The following is a 13,481-nucleotide window of genomic DNA, read 5'->3' on the forward strand; positions in this document are numbered from 1 at the left end:
AGAAGTCTGCCCTTGTGCCAGATGCCCCCTTAAAGTACCATAAACAAGTAACCATTCCTTATTAGATTTGCCAAAGACCTATCTCAACATTATAGTTTCAACCATATATCCTGTAATCTCCCATTTCCATCTATTTCCCCAACCCTCCCCCAGGTACTTTGGCCATCTGACCCATCTTGCCAACCCTAGCCCCATCAAGTCTGCAAAGGCCTACCCAATAGTAACCTTATGCCCCCACCTTATCCATTCCCTGTACAACTTCTTACCTCCATGTAATCATAGATTTCACCCATGTAGGCATCAGCTCACAAACTTCTTCTCCCCACAATTTCCTGTAAGCCTATCATCCAGCCTCTTGCTGTCTGAGACAGCTTGGTTTGCTAATTTAATATTAGAGAATTCATGCAGTATTTGTCTTTCAATGCCTGGCTTGCTTCACTCAACATAATGTCTTCAGGATTCATCCACCTTATCCCATGTGTTTGTATTGTATTCCTTCTTACAGCTCAGTAGTATTCCAAGGTATGTATATACCTTACTTTGTTCACCCTTTCATCTGGTGATGGGCGTTTGGGTTGATTTCAACTTTTGGCAATAGTGAATAATGCTGCTATGAACATTGGGGTGCCTATATCACCCTTGTTTTCAGTTGTGTCCTTCTTTTCAGTTCTTCTGGATATATACCCAGGAGTGGAATTGCTGGGTCATGTGGTAAATCTACAGCTAGTTTTTTTGAGGAACTGCCAAACTGTTCTCCAGAATGGCTGGATCCCTCTGTGTTCCCACCAGCAGTGGATGAGGGTTCCTATTCTTTCCTATCCTCTCCAACACTTGTAGTTTTCTGTTTTTTTGTAATAGCCGGCAGTACAAGTTGTGATAGATCGTATCTCATTGTACTTTTGATTTGCATTTCTGTAATAGCTAGTGATTTTGAGCATCTTTTCATGTGCTTTCTAGCCATTTGTATTTGTTCTTTGGAGAAGTATCTGTTCAAATCTCTTGCTCATTTTTTAAATGGATTGTTTGTCTTTATATTTTTGAAATACAGGATTTCTTTATATATGCAGGGTATTAGTCTCCTACCAAGTATATGGTTACCAAATATTTTCTCCCATTGGATAGCCTGTCTTTTCATTTTCTTTTCAAACTCTTTGGAGGTGCAAAAGGCTTTAATTTTGAGGTGGCCCCATTTATCTATTTGTTCTTTGCTGCTTATGCTCTGGCTGTGAAGTTCATGAAGCCATTCCCAATTACAGGGTTTTGTAGATGCCTCCCTACATTGTTTTCCGAGGTCTTTATGGTCTTGGCTCTTATATTTAGGTTCTTAATCCATCTAGTGGATTTTTGTGTAAGGTGTGAGATTGTAATCCTCTTTCATTTTTTTTGCATGTGGATATCCAGTTCTCCAAGCACCATTTGTTGAAGAGGCCCTCTCTCCCAGATGAATGGGCTTGGTGGCCTTGTTAAATATTAGATGAATGTGTATGTGAAGATCTATATCAGAACTCTCAATTCAGTTCCATTGGCCAATATGTCTACCCTTGTGCCAATACCATGCAGTTTTGACCACTGTTGCTTTATAGTATATTTTAAAGTTAGATAGTGTGATTGCTCCAATTTCATTTCTCTTTTTCAATATGCCTTTGGTTACTTGGGGCCTCTTTGTTTTCCAAATAAATTCAATAGTTAGTTTTTCTAGTTCATTAAATAATGCTGTGATGAATTTTATTGCTATTGTATTAAATCTGTAGATTAGTTTGGGTAGGATAGCTGTCTTAATGATATTTAGTCTTCCTATCCATGAACAGGGAGTATTCTTCCAATTACTTAAGACTTCTTTGATTTCCTTTAACAGTATTGTGTAGGTTTCTGTGTATAAGTCTTTTACCTCTTTAGTTAAATTTATTCCTAGGTACTTGATTTTTTAATTTACTATTGTAAATGGCAGTTGTTTCTTCAGTTTCCTCTCAGATGGCTCATTACTGGAGTTCAGAAATGCTCCTGATTTTTGCATATCGATCTTATAATCTGTGACTTGACTAAACTCATTTATAAGTTCTGAAAGTTTTGTTGCAGATTTCTCAGTGCTTTCTAGGTATAGGATCGTGTTGTCTGCAAAAAGTGAAATTTTGACTTTGTCCTTTCCTATTTGGGTGAATTTTATATCTGGTCTTGCCTCAGTGCTTGAGCAAGTACTTCTAGCACAATGTTAAATAGGAGGGCTAATAGTGGGCCTCTTTTTCTTGTGGCTGATTTTAGAAGGAAAGATTTTAGGATTTCATCATTGTAAATGATGTCAGCTGTGAGTTTTTCATTACCACCCTTTATCATGTTCAGAAAGTTTCCATCTATTCCTATCTTTTGCAGTGCTTTCATCAAGAAAAGGTGCTGTATTTTGTCAAATGTTTTTTCCGTGTCTATAGATATGATCATGGGGTTCTTATCCTTTGATCCTTTGATCTGTTTATGTGGTGTGTTACATAGATTGATTTTCTTATGCTGAACCATCCTTGAACACAGGGATGAGATCCACTTGGTCATGTTGTATAATTCATTTAATGTGTTGTTGAACATGATTAGCAAGTATTTTGTTGAGGTTTTCGCATCTAGATCATTAGAGAGATTGGTGTGTAATTTCCTTTCTTGTGGTGTCTTTGATGGGCTTTGGTATTATGTTAATTTTGGCATCATAGATGAGTTAGGCAACATTCTTTCTATTTTGATTTTTTGAAAGGGTTTGAGCAAGAAAGGTATTAGTTCATTCCGGCATGTTTAGTAGAATTCAACTGTGAAGCCATCAGGCCCAGGTCTCTTCCTAGACAGGAGGTTTTAAGTGACTGTTTCTATCTCTTTTACTTGTGATTGGATTGTTGAAATCAGCAATTCCTTCTTTTGTCAATGTAGGCTGCTTATGTGTTTCTAGGAATTTCTCCATTTCCTCTAAATTGTCCTTCTTGTTGGCATACAGTTTTTCAAAGGATCCTCTTATGATAGTCTGTATTTCTGTGAGGTCAATGGTGATATCCCCATTTTTGTTTCTTATTTTGTGTATTTGCATCTTCTCTCTTTTTTTCCTTCTTAGTCTAGCTAAGGGTTTGTCAATTTTATTGATCTTCTCAAAGATCCAGCTCTTTGTTTTGTTCATTTTTTCTAGTGCTTTCTCATTTTCTATTTCATTTATTTCTGCTCTGATCTTTGTTCTTTCTTTCTTCTTCCTTTCGGGGTGGTATTTCATTTATTTGTTTATTTTTTCTAATTTATCTATATGTGCAGTTAGGTCTTCAGTTTTAGCTCTTTCTTTTGTTTTGATGTATGAAAGTTTATCTATGAATTTCCCTCTCAGAACAGCTGTTTCTGCATCCCATAAGTTTTGATAAGCCGTGTTGTGATTTTCATTAGTTTCGATGTAGTTACTGATTTCTTTTGAGATTTCTTCCCTCACCCACTGTTTGTCTAAGAGTGTGTTGCTTAACTTCCATTTCTTGGTGACTAATCTGGGTCTATGGCCCTTTCAGAGTTCCAGTTTCCTTCTGCTGTGGTCAGAGAAATTATTTTGTATGATTCAATCTTTCTGAATTCATTGAGATTTTCTCTATGGCTTAGCATATGGTCTGTCTTGGAGAATGATCCATGGGTGTTTGAGAAGAATGTATATCCTGCTGTATTTGGGTGGTATGTTCTGTAAATGTCTGTTAGGTTCAGCTCCTCTAATACATTGCTCAAAGTCTTTGTTTCTTTATTGAGTCTCTGTTGAGATGTTCTGTCCAATGGTGATAGTGGTGTATTAAATTCCCCCACTATAATCGTGGAGTCATCTACTCCTCCACTTAGTTTTTCCAGTGTTTGCCTCATATATTTGGAGGCACCCTGCTTAGGAGCATAAATGTTTATGATTGTTCTTTCTTCTTGTAAGTTTATCCCTTTCACTAATATGTAGTGTCCATGCTTTGTCTCACTGAACGGTTTTTCTTTTAAAGTCTATTTTGTCTGATTTTAACATAGCTACACCTGCCTTTTTTTGGTTTACTATTTGCTTGTAAGATTGTATTCCAGTCATTCCCCTTCAACCTCCTTGAATCCCTGGGTCTACGATGGGTTTCTTCTAGAGAGCATATAGGTGGGTCATATTGCCTTATCCATTCTGCCAGTCCTGGTGCCTTGACAGGTGAGTTTAATCCATTGACATTCAGTGTTATTACTCTCAAGGGAATTACTTATATTTTCTATATATTCTTTGGATTTGTGTATGTCATATGTTGTTGTATTTTCTTCTTCTCTTTCTGTATTTTCAGTTGTTCTAACAGTCTCCTACAACTCTTTCTCTCCTATTTTTTCTTTCATCCTGCAGAACTCCCTTCAGTGTTTCTTGAAGGACAAGTTTCTTATTGGCGTACTCTCTTAGTTTCTGTCTCTCTGTGAATATTTTGAACTATCGGTCATTTCTGAATGCCATCTGTGCTGGATAGAGTATTCTTGGGTGGAAAAAAATTTTTTTTCACAATGTCATACCACTGCCTTCTTGCCCCTGTGGTTGCAGATGAGAAATCAACACTTAGTCTTATTGAGCTTCCCTTGAATGTGATGTTTCTCTTTTCTCTTGCTGCCTTTAATATTTTCTCTTTGTCTTGAGCATTGGATGATTTGACAACTATATGTCTTTGAGTAGGCTTGTTGGAACTTATGCTTTTTGGGGTGTGTTGTGCTTCCTGGACATGTCCTTCCATCTCCCTCAGTAGATTCGGGAAGTTTTCAGTCATTATTTCCTCAATACCCCCCTGTGTCCTTTTCCTTCTCTTCTTCTTCTGGGATGCCTGTCAGGCATGAGTTTGTGCATTTTGTGTTGTCATTCAGGTCCCTACGTCCCTGCTGTATTGTTTCTGTCTTTTTATCTATCACTTCTACAATCTGTTTGATTTCAGGTGTCCTGTCTTCCACATCACTAACTCTTTCCTCTGCCTCTTCAAATCTGCTGTTACTTGCCAAGAGTGTGTTTTTGATTTCTTGGATTGTGCCATTCATCACCGTTATATCCATTATCATTTTGCATAGGTTTACAATTTCCTCTGCTTGCTCTCCAGGTGTTTTCTTAATACCCTTAGTCTCTTGCTTCACTTCATTAAATCGGCCCATGATATTTATTTTGAGATTTTTGATTAGTTGTTTGATGTTCTGCTCCTTTTCCTGGTTTTTAGTTTGTTCATTGGATTAGGCCATGTTTTCCTGATTATTGGTGTGGTTTGTAATTTCTCTCTCTCTCTCTTAAATGTTTCATTCAAAAAATATAAGAGGTCCGCATATACTCCCCTCCCCATTCACACCACTCCTTTCACATCAACAATCTCTTTCATCATTGTGGGACATTCATTGCTTTTGGTGAATACTTTTTGGAGCACTGCTGCACCACATGGATAGTGGTTTACATTGTAGTTTGCATTGTAGTTTACATTCTCCCCCAGTCTACCCAGTGGGCCATGGCAGGACATACAATGACCAGCATCTGTCCCTTCAGTACGATGCAGGACAACTCCAAGTCCTGAAAATGCCCCCACATCGTATCTCTTCTTCCCTCTCCCTACCCTCAGCAGCTACTGTGGCCACTTTCTCCACATCAATGGTACAATTTCTTCCATTACTAATCACAATAGTTCCAAAGTAGAATATCAGTAAGTCCACTCTATTCCATACAGTACTCCTCCAGGCTGTGGACCCTGGGATGGTTATATCCACTCTACCTCTTTATCAAGAGGGGGCTTAGATTCCACATGGTGATGGATGCAGTTCTCCTGTTTGCAATTGTAGGCACTTTTGACTCCCTGGTGTGGTAGTTGACCTTCTTCACCTGCCTGTTAGCTGGCCAGGGAAAGTTCAATAAACCAGAGGGTAGGAGTTGGAAGTGTGCTGCTGACCGGGGCCTGGCTGCCACATGGACAGTCCAGAGATTCAGGTCTCCTGAATAAACACCAACCCCAGGGTCAACCACAGGTCCATTAAAAGTGACAAAAGAGACATGTGTAGAAAGGTCACATCTGAGTCCAACTCCATCACACACAGGAACAAAAACTCCAAAGTGGGACCCTCTGACCTGGCACTGAACTCCAGAGCCATCTGCCATGACCGTAGAAGCTGTGGGTCTCTGTAGCCCTCAGGAGAACCAGTACCTGGGCTTGTATCTACTTTGGCTGTGTCTGCAGCCCTGCTGCGGTGTGCATAAGTGTGACCCCTCTGATGTTACTGTCAGGTCATCCTTTTATGTTGATGGGGTTGCTCAGTTAGTTAGCTTCTCTGTCTAGTCGTGGGGTTTATTTAGGTGCTTTTGTGTGTGTGTGTGTTAAGTCTTCGTTCTTATTCTATTTCTTTGTTGTTGTCTAAGTTCTCTTTATTGGGGCCAGGGAATGCAATAGAAGTAAGAAAAATATATATATAATAGTCGTATTGGTAGTAAATGTAGGCAGAAGAATTATGTGACAACTATGAGAATGAATATTAAACTCATGTAACCTGGGTAGATTTATAACAATAAAAATGTGGAGAACGCACAATAAGATGGGAAACTGAACATGGAGAATATTGTATCAATTAGAAAGCCAGTGCTGTCAGGAGAGAGGGAAAGAGAAAAGAAAGGAAAATAGCATAAAGAGTGAATAAAAGATTGAAACCAGAATAGAGGTGTTAGAAATAAAAGTCAGAAACATTTGGGCTAAACAAGGAGAGGTGGAATGTGTGAGAAAAAACAGAAGATGGAAGATAAGATAGATATAAAGGAAAGGGGATAGTTAGCATTGGTAGCTAAAATCAGCATGCATAGAAAAGAGGATCTAAAGGATGAGGAAACACAACAAACAACAAACACTGCCTGCAGCACTTAATAGGAAAAAAGAAAAAGAAAAAAAGGAAGAAAAGGGGAAAGAGTGAAAAACAGTGTGTGTGGGGGGGGTGGATAAAAGGAAGGAGAAACAAGAAAACAAACAAACAAAATAGACCAGACAAGGCCTCAAGCAAGGAGTCCTCTTTGCAATTGAATAAACTGCTCAGGGGGAAAGAGTGTAGACTACAATGTAGACCACTGTTCATGTGGTGCAGCAGTGCTCCGAAATGTATTCGCCAGGTACAGTGAATGTGCCACGATGATGGAAGAGGTTGCTGATGTGGAAGGAGTGGGGTTTTGGGGGGTTGGGGAGTATATGGGGACCTCATATTTTTTTTAATGTAACATTTAAAAGAAAATAAAGAAGAAGAAGAAGAAAAAGAATCTGTCCTTTCTCTTTCCCCCTTCCTCACTTCACTCCCTCCCAGGGCAGCAGGAAGCCCATGTGAGAGCTCGCCTCTGAAATTCAGATGGGATCCTGGTGAAACATCTCACCACAGATCATGACACTTCATCTCTTTGAGAGAGCCCACCCCTTGCTGGGAGCTCTAAATATGCTTTTAGAAGCCTACCAAGCATGTCCTACTGGATCCCTCCCTTAGGTGTGTTGCATAGTTCTAGTTCATTGCCTGATTCCACCTTCTCCCAGGCCAATTTTCCCTATCCCAGGGCATTTAGGTAATTTGGGCCACCTCAGCAGATTCACCTCTCATCTCTTCTTAGCATCTCCACAAGCCAGCTGTCATGCTCCTCATGGCAGAAGGGAAAAGAATGTACCTAAGCTTTTCCTGTATTTTGCTATTCCTTTAATCAATATTGAATATCCACTCTTCATTTTTCAAATATTTACCTTAACACTTTATATTTAGCCTTGTCTTGGCGCCAAGAACTAAATGTTTAGAGGACCCATTTCCTAAGTTATTTATTTTTCATTACCATCTTAAAGTTTTATTTATGTAAAGTGGAGAACAGTAATTGACTAATTCCCTTCCCCACCTTTGGTCTTTTTCTAAACGTTTTTGTTTACCTATTTTTTATATCAATGTTACAGGTTACTCAGTTAACACAAGACTACCACTACAATAACCACAAATATGCTCTAGTCAGTAGTTACATTCCCCCTTCACTTTTGTTCATTTTTTAATCTTGATGGGGCAATGCTAGTTCTGACTGGCTCAAGCTGAGGAGGGATATAGATATTACGGGGAAGTGGAAAGGAATTGTTTTGCTTGCAGTTGAAGATAGTCCTTGCCTTCAGGAAGAAGCTGGTCCATTTTCACCATTTTATTAGTTGACAAGGGCAATGCTGAAGAATGGGAGAGTGGGAGTTTGACCATATACCTGCTAGGTTGAAGGGCTCAACTGGCATAGAAACAGACTGAAGGCTTTAAGACTCTCAGAAAAATACTTACAAGTAAATTGAAGATTATAGCTTCAAATAAAAGAAGAATCATGATTAGGTGATTTATAAATGGTAGAACTATGTGATACAGATGAAGTAGCTTGTCTTACTTTTCCAGATAGAGCCCCTGGAGGAGGTGTTGATTGTAAACATATGGCTTGCTTTTGGTGTCTAGCCCTTGGGAAAACTTTAGTTTGAGTTTTTCTTTACATGGCACTCTGTGAAATCTACCTGACACCTGCATAAGCGTAACTCCTAGAATGATCTCCTGGCTCACTTTGATATCTCTTAGCCATAAAAACTCTGTTTTATTCAGTGTTTCCCCATTTTGGCCTAGGTCTTTTTCCAAATGCATTGCTGATTAATGCTTGGTAATCTCTCCATGCCAGGGAGGCTCATGTCTGGGACTCATGACCCATCCTGGGGGGGCAGGTAGGGACTGTATTAATGGAATGCAGCTTAGAGAAAGGCCATACTTGAGCAAGTAGGTGTTCAGGAGGCAACCCCTACTCATTAATTATATTTAGGCATTGCTTAGTATAGGAATAAGATTCATAGGTACAAGCATTAAGATTGAGGGGTTGGCTTATTAACCTGTTTTCTTTTACTAGGCAGTTGTATATATTCCAGAGCTTTTAGCCATGTTATTTGAGAAAATAGCAGGTATTTCCCAGGTGGGAAGTTAATATTTTTTAAGGTACTGTGAGGGCAGTAACCTTGTGGCAAGGAAAGGCCTCTCTTCAGAAAGCATACCCATGACAAAAATGGAAACATTTATATCCCACAGAAGTATGTACCTATATAAAGTTCAAGATGTTCAAAGGCCCTGTCCATTGAGACACTTGACCTTGCTCCATGTTTACCTTTTTCCAAGGGTTATGTTAATTGACATGTAGAACCTAATTGATATAATTGCCTTGCTTCTCATGTACACTTCTCCTAGCTCATCTTTTTTTCCCCTGAAGATGAAGCTTTGACCTGCAGCTGGCCACATGCACTTTCAAATAAGCCTCAGAGTAAAATATTGTAACTGACAAGGAAATGTGCTTGTTTCTGTGTCATGGAAAATTATTCTATAAGAATTAAAAATACAATATTTCTGTTCACCCACCCTATTGTCAACAGTTAACATTGGTGGTACCTTTGTTACAATTGATGTGAGAATGTTAAAAATATTACTGCTACTATAGCCCATATTTTGCTTTAGGTGTATTTTTCCATATATACCACCCTATTATTAACACACCGTATCGGTGGCATATTTAAGAACATTCTTACATTTTTATTATTAAGCACAGTCATCCACAACAGGGTTCACTGTGTTATACAATCCATGGTTTGTCCTCCAGCTTTCCTTCTAATTACAGCCACAACCCAAAACTTCTCCTGTCAACCACGTTCACACAAATACTTCATCACTGGTAATTACACTCACAATAACATGCTACCATCTCCTCTGTCCTTTTCCAAACAGTTTCTATCAACCTACTTATAAACTCTGAAGCAGCTAAGCATCAGCTCCCATTCTCTACCTCCATTCTATCTCCTGGAAACCTATCGTCTAGGTTCTATATCTAATAATACATGACAATTAGTTCACTCATCATAAGGTCTTTGAGGTTCATCCATGTTATATGTGTCAGTACTTCATTCCTCCTTATATCTGAATAATATTCCATTGTATAAATATATACTACATTTTGTTTACCCATTCATCTCTTGATAGACACTTGGGTTTCTTCCCTCTTTTGGCAATTGTGAATAATGCTTCTATGAACGTCCGTGTGCTAATAGCTTCCTGAGGAAATGCCAAACTGTCTTTCACAGCAGCTGAATCTTTTTGCAATCCAAATCTTTTTGCATTCACTGCTGAGTGAATGAGTGTTCCTATTTTTCCATATCGTCTCATACATTTTTAGGTTTCTCTTTTTTTTTTTTAAGGTGGCCAGTCGAGTAGGTAAAATATGATCTCTCTTTGTGGTTTTAATTTGCACTTTCCTGATAGCTACTGATGTTGAACATCATTTCTGAGTGTTTTCAGCCATTTGTATTCCTCTTTGGGGCTACTGACTTTACATTGTAGAGCTGTAGGATTTCTAGGTATATTCTGAATATTAAATTTTTATCGGGTATGTGGTTTCCAAATATTTTCTCCCATTTAGTGGATTGTCTTTTCACTTTCTTAAACTCCTTCGAAGCACAAGTGTTTAATTTTGAGGAGGTCCCATTTATCTCCTTTTGCTATCATCACTTACGTGTTGAGTGTAAATTCTAGGAAACCATTAATGACGGAAAAATCTCAACGATGCTTTCTTACAACTTTTTTCTAGGTGTTTTATGGTTCTGGCTCTTAAATTTATGTCCATTTTGATGCATATTGGATTAATTTTTATAGGGTATGAAATAGGTTTCCTCTTTCATTCTTTTGCATATGGATGTGCAGTTCTCCCCACATCACTCATTGAAGAGACTATTCTGTCCTAGTTTAGTGACCTTGGAAGTCTTACAAAATATCAGTTAGCCATAGATGGGAGGGTCTCTTTCTGAATTCTCAGTTCAACTCCATTCATCAGTGTATCTACTTTTATGCCAATACGATGCTGTTCTGACCACTGTAGATTTGTAATACGCTTTAAAGTAAATAGTAGGAATCTTCCAACTTCATTGTACATCAAGATGTTTTTGGCTCTCAGGGGCTCCTTACACTTCCAGTCAAATTTGATAATTGGGTTTTGATTTCTGCAAAAAAAGGCCACTGCAATTTTATTGTGATTTTTATTGTGATTTCAAACTTGATAATTGGGTTTTGAGTTCTGAAAAAAAAAAAAAGGTCATTGGAATTTTTATTGTGATTTCATTGACTCTTTAAATCAATTTGGGTAGAATTAACATCTCAATAATTTTTGGTCTTCAAATCTGTGAACATGCAATGTCCTTCCATTTATTTAGGCCTTCTTTTAACAATGTTGTGCAGTTTTCTGTGTACAAGTCTTTTACATCATTGGTTTACATTTATTCCTATATATTTGCTTCTTTTTCTAATATAACTGGAATTTTTTCTTGATTTTCTCCACAGATTGCTCATGACTAGTGTATAGAAACACCACTAATTTTTGCATGTAAATCTTCTAGCCTGCTGCTTCGCTGATCTTGTAGCCTTGTTGTTGATTTTAGTTTTGTCATTGTGATTGTGGCTTTGTGCTGTCATTGTAGTGTTGGTATTTGACTTTGTGTTGTCGTTGAAGCTTGGTGTCCATTTAGCTTTTTTTTTTTGCTTTTAAAAATTTATTTTTTAAATTGTATTTTGTTGCAGATACATAGAACAAAAAAGTGTTACATTAAATAATGTAAGAGGTTCCCATATACCGCACCCCCCCCACCTCTCCTCCCACATTAACAACCTCTGTCACCATTGTGGCACATTCATTGCATTTGGTGAATACATTTTGGAGTACTACTGCACCGTGTGGATTATAGTTTACATTGTAGTTTACAGTCTCCCTGAGTACATGCAGTGGGTTACGGTAGGGTATATAATGTCCAGGATCTGTCCACGCAGTATCCTTTAGGACAACTCCAAGTCCCGAAAATGCCCCCACATCTCCTCTCTTCTTGCCTTTACCTGCCCTCAGCAACTACCATGGCCACTTTCTCCAGATCAATGCTACAGTTTCTGCCATTACCAGCTGCAGTAGTTCTGCAGTAGAATACCAGTAAGTCCACTCTAATCCATATTTTACTCCTTCATCCTGTGGACCCTGGGAAGGTGATGTTCATTCCATCTCTATATTTAGCTTTGTGTTGTCATCATAGCTGTTGTTTCTAATAGCTTTGTTGTTGATTTTTGAGAATTTCTATATATACGGGATTATGTCATTTGCAAGTAGAGAAAGTTTTATTTATTCCTTTCCAATTTGGATGACTTTTCCTTCCCTAACTTCTCTACTAAGAACTTCTAACACAATATTAAGTAAGAGTGGGGACAAAGGACATATTTGTCTTGTTCCAAATATTATTTCATTACTGAATGTGATGTGGGTTGTGAGCGTTTCATATAAGTACTTTATCACATCATATCTATGTCTGTGTTTCAAAGTGATTTTACTAAGAGAGAATGCTGGGTTTTTAAAACACTTTTCTGCATTGACAGAGTTGATCATGTAATTTTACCCCTTCAATTTGTTAATGTAGTATATTACATTAATTGTTTTACTTGTAGATGTAAGACCCATTTGATGATTATGTTTAATTCATTTAATATACTATCGGATTTGATCTGCAAGTATTTTTGCATATAAATTCGTTAGAGAAATTGTAGTTTTCTTTTCTTATTGCATCTTTATCTGACTTTGGTTTTAGAGTGATGTTGCCTTCAGAGAATGAGTTAGGTTAAGTCTTCTCTTGTCATTATTTTTGAAGAGTTTGATCAGAATTGGTATTCTTTTTGGAATGATTAATAGAAATTATCTGTGAATCCATCTGGACCTGGACTCTTCTTTTCTGGGAGGTGTGATGGTTAGGCTAATTTGTAAACTCAAGCAAGTAATTGTGTTCAATTGTTTTGTCAATCAAGCACTGGCCTAATCATAATAGAAGGATTTTAGTAATCAGTGCGCTTACTGCATTGATGACCGATCACATCTAAATCAACCAGGGAGACTGCCATCCGCAATGAGTGATGCTTTATTCGACCAGTTGAGTGCCTTAAAAGGGGAAGCAATTTCAGCATCCAGAGAGAATTTCCCAGCTTGCCTTTGGACAGGCAACATCTCCCAGAAGCTCATTGGGCTTCCATCAGAGCCCCTGGTTTACAGCCTTCCTGCCGAACCTGTGGTTGTGCATCCTGAAGGTCATGTAAGAGACTCTTATAAAATCTCATACTATTTACAGGTATCTCCTGTTCATTCTGTTTCCCTCTAGAACCAGGTTTTGATGACAGATTCAATTTCTTGACTGTGATGGGTCTATTGAGGTATTCTCTTTCTACTTGATTGGTGTAGATTATCCATGTGTTTCTATCCATTTCACCTAAATGTTTAAATTTGTTGTCCTACAGCTTAGAGTAACCTCTTGTGATCCTTTTTACTCCTGTAGGGTGTGGGATGATGTCCCCCACATTTTTCTTTTGCAAATTGATTTTATTGATACATATTAATAAATCATACAGTTCACCCAAACTAGACAATCAGTGGTATTTGGTAGAATCACACAGTT

The sequence above is a fragment of the Dasypus novemcinctus genome, chromosome Y (assembly GCF_030445035.2).
Source record: "Dasypus novemcinctus isolate mDasNov1 chromosome Y, mDasNov1.1.hap2, whole genome shotgun sequence".
Classification (NCBI taxonomy): Eukaryota; Metazoa; Chordata; class Mammalia; order Cingulata; family Dasypodidae; genus Dasypus; species Dasypus novemcinctus.